Genomic DNA, 9,165 nt, shown 5'->3' on the forward strand with positions numbered 1-9,165 from the left:
CAGCAGCCATGTTCTAGTCATCCTTCATGTCTCTAGTTCTCTTCCTTGAGCCTGAGCTCATTCCAGAACTGTCAGTCTTAAAAACCAAAGCCCTTCTTCCATTTATCATTTTCACCTCAAACTCATTCATGCTATCATCTCCCTCTTCAAACCCAGAGGCCCTAGCATCATTGAAATTCTCAAACTGCACATTTGGTGAGTTAAAGTTAGCCTTAAAATAAGCTACTGCATCCTTTGGCGAGTAGGGTTCCTCGGCCATTGGCCTAATGTTAGTTGGTGTATTATAAAGTTTAGCAATATCAGGATAAGATGAGTAAGACAAAACAGAACTGATGGTATCAGAAGAGCTTACCACCTCCTCACTTGAGGATGAACTCTTGGTACTCTTCCCGGTATTCTTGTTCACTTGTTGGGTTGAAAAAGCTTTCAGTGTCATTGTCCGTGATCATTATAGTTCGCTTTCCTTTGGCAGCATCCCTAAAACTTATTCTTGGTTTAACCAGAGCCCTCTTCGATTCCAGCACAGCCTTGCCTTTCCTAGCATAGACCCTCTCCATTTCCTTCACTTTCTCATTGCCACTGTTCTCAGTCACATAAGCTTTTGGGGTGGTGTGACCTTTCCTCCTAACATGAGTCCAACCAGGAGACGGAGGATTCATGTTGTCGTTGTTAACAGGATTTGCCTCCATGTCAGCATCAGTCTTGGCAGGTTGTGGGAAATACAGCATCACTTTGTCGAAGGCTAGCTTCATAATCTCTGAATCCACCTCCATTCCTTCTAGTTCTATATCACCATCCCCTTCTTCTTTGTCTACCATGACAAAGTGTTTTTCTTTTTTCTTCTGGGGGCAGCTTTGGATCTTGTGCTTATGACTGCCACACTCGAAGCAGATTTCAAAGATAGCCTCATAGGAGACTAGGACTTTTGCAGGGGGGCTCACCAGGTTGAACGGTAGGTCTCCCTCCTCTTCCTCCCCTATAACCAGAACCCTTTTCAGAGGAGTCCTCAGGTCTATTTCCATGCAGACCCTTCCAAAGACATAATTCTCACTATTCTCAATACGTTCATCAAGCCTAATAAAACGACCAATTACCTGAACTATTGGTATTATGGCCTCCTTGCTCCAGTAATGCAGAGGAAGGTTGGGAAGCCTAACCCAAAGCACCAGAGTCTCAATAGTATCCTCCCTCGGGTTGAAAGATGGGGACCATTTCCGGATATGGAAGATTCGGCCCTTGACAAACCAGGGCCTATTCTCCAGGACAAAATCAACGTCCTGCAGGTAAGCAAATTCCAGCAAGAACCAGCCATTCGCCATTTGGATCAGTTTGACTGTGCCTTGAAGATTAGCCCACATTCTGTTACATTTCCTGGCTATTTTCCTAGGAGAGACCTTCTTGCCGAAGACCTTTGCTAAGAGGCAGTAATTATTGAGGTGCTCCTTATTGGTTATGGAGTGTTTGGGGACAAAAACTTGGGTTTGGCTATTTTCCACCACCACCCTAGTACCACCAATGTTGGTAACAAAAGGTGGCTCATTTCAGTTTGGTCTGGGTAAAGGATTGAACATCACTGGTGCTCTTTTAGGGGGGCTGATTTGTGCTCGCGCATTAGGGCTGAAAGCCATAGTTGGGTTAGAAAGTTGTTTTTGCGATCTCTCTAAGAAGGGTGTGGTGCTCAGAGAGATCAAAGTACCAGCATATATAGTGTTCATTTGGATAAATTCTGAAATTGAAATGCCTAGATTGTCACCCATGATTGAGCAAGCGTGGTCTTAAGAACGCAAACGCCCAAACAGGGATCTAGAGACTATGGTAATGGCTATTTTGGTTTTCGGTATAGCCATAATTGGGGCTAAAAGGAATAGGAAACGTTTCAGAGGGAAATCGAGGCGTTGGAACAAGGTGCTACCCAGGAAAAAGCAGCAACAATTATTATTGAAAATTAATGCAGAATCGAGCTTAAAGAGGTGTACCTGGTCATTACGGCTGATTCCTTCAAGTTCCGAGTAGAAATGATTATGTGTTGCCACCGAGCCGTTGTTGGATTCTGTTCGAAATCTATAGCTCATAAATGAGATTTTTAGGCGTGGGAAGATGGCCAGTGAGAGGGTTTCAGATTTGGAGATTTGGTGATTACAAGCATTTATATACGTGTAATTATATCTAAAGCACTAGAATTAAGTTAATCCTCATATCAATTATTATGTAATTAATCCACTTTCATTTATTTTGTAGAAAATAAGCGGAGTTACAGAAATTGTGAGAAAATGAGGCAAAATTGGAGCTAATTGAAATTATCAACAAACGGACGAAAAGTCAACAATGGTCAACTGGTCGATGCAAGCAAATATGTGAAAAAAAAATCATTGGTTTGAGCTCGGGGGAAAAAGCAAAAGGAGAAGAGAAGAAAATGAAAGAAAAAGGAGGAAAGAAAAATAGAAAATTAAGCAGAAGAAGAAAATTGGTTTTAGTTAATCAATTATTTGATTGATTAATCAAATCAAATTCAGCCATCATCCTTCAATCATGCACGTGCTGTGCAGCTAGCTAGGCAAAGAGAGAAAAAAGAAAAAAAATCCTTTTCTTCTAACCAATCACACACTGCCACCTATTTCTTCTCTTAATCTCATTTCTCTCCCAGCCACATGCCTTCTGCCATCCTTATTCTATTCTATCTCTCGACTTACACAAACCATGACCTAATATATATATATATATATATATATATATATATATATATACACACACGCATTCCTAGCTTCCTACAATAGCCGCAGACCCCATTTGTCATCCTTCATCTCCCCAAACAGTAGCCGCACCCCATTTTCATATTCTTTTACCCTTCCTCCCTTACCAAGATTTATTCACCTCACCAAGAACCTCCTCACCCAATTTATCATTCTCCACCATTTTCCAAAGAAAATCAAAAGGCTTTTACTACCCACATCATCAATTGCTCATCAACACAAAGAGATTTTACTTTTGGTAAAGAGTAGGGGCTTAATTTCAAGTTGGGTTCATGTTTGTCTATAGCAAATTGTGAGCCTAGCTTGTGTTCCCTCTCTCCTCTATTATTTCTCTTAATTTCTTACGTATTTGATGATGTATTTGAGTATGAGTAGTGAGTAGTTCAAATTTTGGGAGTTAGGGTTGTGAAGCCCTAAGTCATCTTGTATAAATATTGATGCTTTAATTTTAATAAATGCAATTTCCATTGTGTATGCTTTAAATCCGAATTTATTAGTCCTTAGAAGCATGTTTCTAGGCTTTGTCACCCCTTTGAAATTATGTTGTGGGCAATTGTGATGAGTAGATATATTGATAAATTGACAACTTATTGGTCTTGTTGCATCTAGGATTTAAGTGTGGTAACCATTAGCGAGCTTAATTGTAGCTAAGCTTGCTTGGGTCTCTATTATCTTGCTCTCTAGGCCTCTAATTTTGGATATTGCGGCCTTAACCGGCGTAATGCCCAAATTAGAGAGTTGATTGTGGCCTTAACCGGCATAATCGATACACCGAAAAGATAATTGGTTTAGTAGCCTTGACGGGTACTAGATACGGGACTTAACACATATAGGAAATGCATGCATTTGTGAAATTGGCATTGATATTTGCAAGGTAGTTAGTGTGAATCACCCGACACTCCCATGTTTCCATTAATTTGAAACCCGAATTTAATTTTTTGCTTGATAATTAGTTGTTTGCTTTTATTTTAGTTCGCATTTAATTTAGTTAATTCCCAATTCAAAACTCTCGAACAAAATTCTACCTTCCATTGTGCATAACGCATTTGGGCTACAAGTTAGTGGCTTTGATTAGGCATAGTGTGAGCTAAGCTGAGCATTTCCGAGGCTTGGTGCCTTGTGAATATTATTTCGCTTTATTTTATTTTTATTTTTATTTTACATTGTATGCTTTTAAGTTATTCTAGCGCCAATTATCTCGGTTAGGTCCAACGCCTAATCCCTGAGGTACAATAATCAAGGTTCAAATACTTTCCTTACTTGCCAACGATTCGTATGCTTGCGAAAGTTTATGATTCAAGTCATTTGGTTTGTGGGATAGCTAATGTTTCTAAGGTTGGGGTGTAGGAAGGAAGGAAGCGGCTCAAGAAATCTTTTGTTATAAAATTGTAAAAACAAGGAATCTTGGACATTTGGAAGAGATTTGGGTTGGGAGAGCAACCAAGTGGTGGTGCAGAAGCCTGGCCATGGCGGCCACCATCCGATCTCCCCGGTGGCTTTGAATCTGAAACGAAAAAACCCTAGCAGAGCTCTAGGAGTCGAAGCAGAAGCGCGTGTAGCGTATGTCATAGCTCTAGTTTTCTACATGGTTTTAGTTGTGTTGGCGTCCATCTATGGTTTCTTTACTACTTCTACTTCTTTTCTTTCAGTTTGTTTTGGCCAAGTGTCATGCCTCTCTCTGTAATCCTCCACTGGGACTTGTTCCTATTCTCTTTAGGTCTCTACTAAATTGGTTTCTTTGGGTTCTATATGCATTTATGGCATTTAATGCGCTACCTTGTACCCATTTATATTACCCTAATAGTGGTGTCTATATTCATCCTTCTTCGTTTTGTCTTCCCTTTCTGTACCCTACTTGTTTCTCCCTATTCTCTCTCTCTCTCTCTCTCTCTCTCTCTCTCTCTCTCTCTCTCTCTCTCTCTCTCTCTCTCTCTCTCTCTCTCTCTCTCTCTCTCTCTCTCTCTCTCTCTCTCTCTCTCTCTCTCTCTCTCTCTCATGGCGTCTCATCCAAACTCCCCTACTTCTTCTGATCATCAAACCTTACTAGTCCCGTTTGGTGAAGGTTCTAGTCACCATCCTCCTTCACCACCTCCCCAATCCCCTCCTAGAAGCCCATCACCATCTTTCACTATTCAGAGGGGTAACTATACTCTCCCCTTCACTGCACCACCGCTTATTCTCGATCTTCTAGATGATCCCACTGATCATGATGCTGTTGATTTTGGGAAACGAAGCCTCGTGGACCAGGTGTTTGGAAAACATGTTGATGTTAAAAGTGTTCGTGCACGCTGCTTGGCGAGCTAGAAGGGACTTCTCGATAACTTTCAAATTAGTTCTTATGGTCCTGATTGGTTTCGTGTGACCTTTGATTTCGAGGAGGACTTAATCTATGTGTTAAACAATAAAACCTGGTTTGTTCAAGGCCAAATCTTCGAACTTAAACGTTGGTCCCTTGCTTTTTGCCCTTTTCGCTCTGCCTTATCTATTATTCGGTTTGGGTTTGTTTCCCTCTTCTCCCTCCTCTACTGTTGGGAGGAGGAGAAAGTTATTAAGTTGGCTAATGCTGTTGGCAAGTATTGTATGGTTGATCTAGATTCCCTGAATCCTGATACTTCTTTGTTTGCTCGAGCTTATGTTGAATTAGATCTAACTAAGACCCAGTCGTGACCTAGCCACGAGCTCTTAGATTACATGATAACCTTTTTTCTGATGATCTTAAGCTTATCTATATGAACTATGAAACCCTATTTGAAGAATGTTTTTTCTGTGGGCGGTTTAATCATCCTCTCGGAGCATGTCCTTCTCGTACTCCGAAACGTAACTTTCTAATGTTGCCTAGGAATGATAATGAACCGAATAGTATTCTGGATTGCACTCAGGCTACTCATCATGTGTTTAGTAATTTGCCTATCTAGACTTTATTTGTTATTCCTAGTATCAAAGACCCAATACAAGGAACTAGGGTTTCACCTCGTCTATCTGATGCTTCATCTGCTTCTAGTACTGATCTGCACTCTGCTCATCCTTCTGTTACTCGGAATCATGCTACTCCACTCTATACTTTTAGGAGGGAAGGAGTTTCCTTTGCTGCACCCACTAGAAATGTGCATGATACTGTTATTGATTCTACTACTGGCCCTACCATGGCTTCACCTGTTCATCATGCTGAACCATTGCCTTTAGTCATTACTGCGGTTGAGCCAGTCCCTTTGGCAGCTGAATATCCTCCTTTTAGGAGGGAAGGAGTTTCCTTTGCTGCACCCACCAGAAATATGCATGATACTGTTACTGATTCGACTAATGGCCTTACCATGGCTTCACATGTTCATCATGCTGAACCATTGCCTTTAGTCATTGCTGCGACTGAGCCAGTCCCTTTGGTAGCTGAATATCCTCCTTATAACCCCAAGAGGCAGATGTTGGGAATGTTGATGATGAGCTTAATGATGATCTTGATGATGATTTGGACGAAAATCTTGATATTGAAGAGGTAAGTTCCTCTGCTTCTAATGATGAGTTCTCTTTTGATCAATCTTCTGAAGCTTATGCTATCTCTGTGCTTACTTATACATCTATTGAATATGAGAATATTTATGACACTCCTTCAGAGCATTATAATACTAATATTGCATCTACACGTAATATTTCTCTTAATTCTTTGATTCAGGAGGGTTTGGCTCCTGAATTGGAGAATTCAGTTCATATATCATCACATCATCCTTCTCATTTGGTTGAGATTAATAATGTTATGCAAGCTGTTTCTACCCCTCCTTTTCGTAGTCCAAGGAAGAGAGGCCGTGATGAGTTAGATACTATGCGTGTAGAACCATCTTCATCTGCTATGCCTGAATGAGCATATTGTGTTGGAATTGTCGTGGATGTTCACAGTAGGGTTTCTTGTCTTATGTTGCCTTTTTAAGGACACTTTTGGTTTTTAATGTTTTGCGTTTGTTGAATACCAAGTTAGATGAGAATGCAGCTAGTTCTCGTAAATTTTCTTTTGCTAACTATTACTGCATCCCTGCTGCTGGACAATGTGGCGGACTTTTATTATGTTGGAATAGTACTGTTTATAATGTTTTTGTTTTTGTTCCCCATCCTCGTTTTCTACATTGTAAATTTGAGTATAATGGTTCTGGTGAGTCTTGGTTAATGACATTTTTATATGTGTTTCTGTGTGAGAATACGGAACGGGAACTAAGTGTGGATCATGACGGGGGGAGAGAGAGAGAGAGACAATCATGTATAGTGGTTCACCTTGCCCTTGAGGCAAGGCTACGTCCACTTAGAGATTCTACTAGTAGTGAGGCCAAGTAGCCTTTGTAGTGATACAATTATAGGGATCATGGATCCATCCCTTCTAAGAAGGGGAGGACTTCCTCTTATAGCTAAAGGAAGTTTCATTCTATTCTATATTTCCGATGTGGGATACAATGTACATATTGCTTCTCTTGAAGCCTCTTGGAGAGCATGAGAGGGTGGCATCCTAGCAAGGTACCAGTCGACCTCCACCATATCGAGGTAGCTCGGGTGTCGGACTTCCGGATGCATGTCGTAGGCGGGACTAGCCATGCCGCGGGGCCCACCTAAGAGGTCGTTGCTTATGCTTGGCGGTATGTGGTATAAGTGATATTAACAAGTCCCCCAAGTCCCCGAGTAAGAGGCGCTTCTTGGTTGGGGAGTTTAAGTATGATGCCGCCAAGTATGAGTGATGACCCTGTTGAGCGCCATACCCATACTAGTCCCCCAACTCCATAAGTAAGAAGGGAATCTACGGGTATGTTGGTGCCCCGGGGCCCTCATGAAGCTAGTACCTGCAAATAAGATGAGAGTACAGAAAAAGTATATTGATTGTGCTAGGGCAATCGAAGTGACATTTGAGTCAAATGCATCAAGGTGCATGAACGTTTATGAGATCATGATGCAAAGATGTGTGATGAACACGGTAAGACATAATGATATGTAAGTGTTGTATGTACGTGATGCACATGTGTTAGGATCGGGAGTGTTGTTACTCGTCGAGTCCCCCAAATCACGTAATTAGTAAAACGGGAAATCGGACTTAGACTATGTTCGACGATGTTGGTGAGGCTAAGAATGAAGCTTCGGTATCGAAGTTACGTGTCATACTAGCCAGATTATGGCAAGACCATGATAGTCCCCGAGTATGAGTGTGTAAGAATTGCGCTCGCTCATATTGAGCGAGCAGTAGGTTGTGTGTGTTCTGTCCTACGGTCTTATTAATGGAATGCAAAAGAAATTTAATTGTTGCGATCAACAATAGGTGAAAAATTTCAATATTTCCATTAATAGACCATAGCACAAAAGTATGAGCGTGAAGCTCCATGATAGTCCCGGTCTGGTACCACTTCCACTTGTGATAAGTGGTATGAATAAGTCCTCCAAGTGTAGAAAATGCTCGGGAGGTGAGATGACTCAAAAGCAAGGAACTGGACCTTGGCTTACCCGTTGGGGGTACCTCGCTCGGGTAAAGGATTTATGAGGGCTTGAGCCTCCTTGACCCGGTAGGGTCGAATGAGGACCTGTAGGCCTCCTTTACCCGGTGGCGTGGCCCCTGGTAGAATGAGGAATTGTGCCTCGTAACCCCGTTGGGGTACCCGGTGGTGTGACCCCGGTTAAAATGAGGAATTGTGCCTTGTAAACCTGTTGGGGTACCTCACATGATTTGGAGGGGTTTTATGCCAAGGTTTTGACCTTGGCTTACCCCTTTGGGGTACCTTACATGGAGCGAGGTTTTGGATGCAAGGAACTGGACCTTGGCTTAAGTAAAAGAGCTACCCTTTAGTTATCCCGTCGGGATACCTCGCTCGAGTAAAGGATATAATTGAGAGCTAGGTGTCTCGTACCCGATAGGGTATTTCTGGCCTTGGGCCTTGGGTACCCGATGAGGTGAGTGAGCCCGTGATCCCGGTGGGATTGAGAGCTAGGAGTCTCGTAACCCCGTTGGGGTAGATGAGGGCTTGAGCTTCCTTAATCCAATGAGGTTGAATGAGGGCCGGTATGCCTCCTTTACCCGGTGGCGTGGCTCCGGGTAGAATGATGGCTTTGGGCCTTGCAACCCCGTTGGGGGATCCGGTGGTGTTGGCCTCCGGTACCCAGTGGCATGACCCCGGGTATAATGAGGGCTTGTGCCTCGTGACCCAGTTGGCGTATCCGGTGGCTTTGGCCTCCGGTACCCGGTAGCGGGACCCCGGGTATAATGAGGGCTTGTGCCTCGTGACCCCGTTGGGGTATCCCACTTGGGGCGGAGATTTTAAGTGCCGCATGTTACTTAGTGTCACGTATATGTGTAGCAATTTAATTAATTTGGAATCAAGTTAAAGTATGACATAAACGCGTAGGCATGATAGGATATGCTAGTTAAATTAGCAAGTGTCATAGGCATGCTTAGATT

Source organism: Rosa chinensis, chromosome 5 (assembly GCF_002994745.2).
Source record: "Rosa chinensis cultivar Old Blush chromosome 5, RchiOBHm-V2, whole genome shotgun sequence".
In the NCBI taxonomy this organism is placed as follows: domain Eukaryota; kingdom Viridiplantae; phylum Streptophyta; class Magnoliopsida; order Rosales; family Rosaceae; genus Rosa; species Rosa chinensis.